Genomic DNA, 1,284 nt, shown 5'->3' with positions numbered 1-1,284 from the left:
CATTTTTTAAACTACCACTGAGGCCGCACTACTCAGTCCATGTCATTGACGTGGATATCAGTAGAAGGGTCTTCAAACAAGCTATCTAACGCTATATTTGTGTTTATGAAATATAAATATGTCATAACGTTATCGCCTGAAAACTAAAAATCGGGCTGCTAAAAATATAGATTTCGAGAATTTTCTCAAAAACTGGTCAGTCGATTTTATTCTTAGTTTCAACAAATCTAGCCCGAAATCTTAGCTTTCATCTGGTATATAGCTTATATCTGGAAAAACTCTTGTTGTGGAGATATTACGATTCAAATTGAAAAAATGTCGCTCCAAAAAGGGTCAAATGGTTAAAAATTAACATGTCCGTCTAATTTGGTTACTTTAAGATATAAAAAAAAAACATACTCAGTGCCCCGAAAAATGTTCCCATTCCCCGATTGCCACTCAAATCGAAATTCTCGGCAAATCGGGAAATTTCCCGCGAGTTGACAAGTTGAAGGATGCAGCTGTGCTAATCACTTCGTACATGTCTTGGAAACCACAATTTGTGTGTATTTTAGAGTTTTTTTTTCAGTCATATGCCGAAACTGTAACATTTTCCCCGTTTTAATTGTAGTTATGTACACAGTATTTAACTATGCTACATGTGTTTATCACCCGCACTTAACCTACCTGGGAAGACGCGTACAATATTAGCTACAGTTGTACATAAATATGTATGTATGAATGCATTTAGTTCACCCAATGTGTCGTTCAAATCTTCCACTCTGTAGTAAATGCAAATGTTGTGGAGTGCTCAAACAACGTTTATATTTTCACTGGTTTTGAGCGAGGAGTAATACAGTTCAGGATGAATTTAGGACTCTTCACTCATCTGAGAAAGATCAAACATATCCCTAAATCTCCGCCTTTCAAATTCCGCATCAGCAATCTGGGACTCGTTCTCCTCTTCAAGCAATAACGCCGCGGCTATGGATTTAATTTTTATAATTATGTTTTAACTTAAATAAAGCACAAACGAAATTTTATTTTTAAATTACAATGATGTTAGATATATTTAGTTATTTTAAAATATTTACAAACTTTAACTTCATAAGCTGAGTTTGGTGGCAAATGTTTATTTTGTTTTGTTTCGATTTCACACATTCCTAGGCAAACAGCTGATTTCGAAAGATGATTTCTCTCTTCCTCTTTCGATTCGATCGTAACGCAGAATACCTAATTCGATTCTTGCGGAGCGGAATGCGGGAACTTGGCGGGAACGTAATCGAAATGGCCTATTCTGCATTA

Source organism: Rhagoletis pomonella, unplaced genomic scaffold (genome assembly GCF_013731165.1).
Source record: "Rhagoletis pomonella isolate Grant_MI unplaced genomic scaffold, Rhpom_1.0 Rhpom_scaffold_00655, whole genome shotgun sequence".
NCBI lineage: Eukaryota > Metazoa > Arthropoda > Insecta > Diptera > Tephritidae > Rhagoletis > Rhagoletis pomonella.
The sequence above is the reverse complement of the archived record's forward strand: the minus strand, read 5'-3'. Positions refer to the sequence as shown.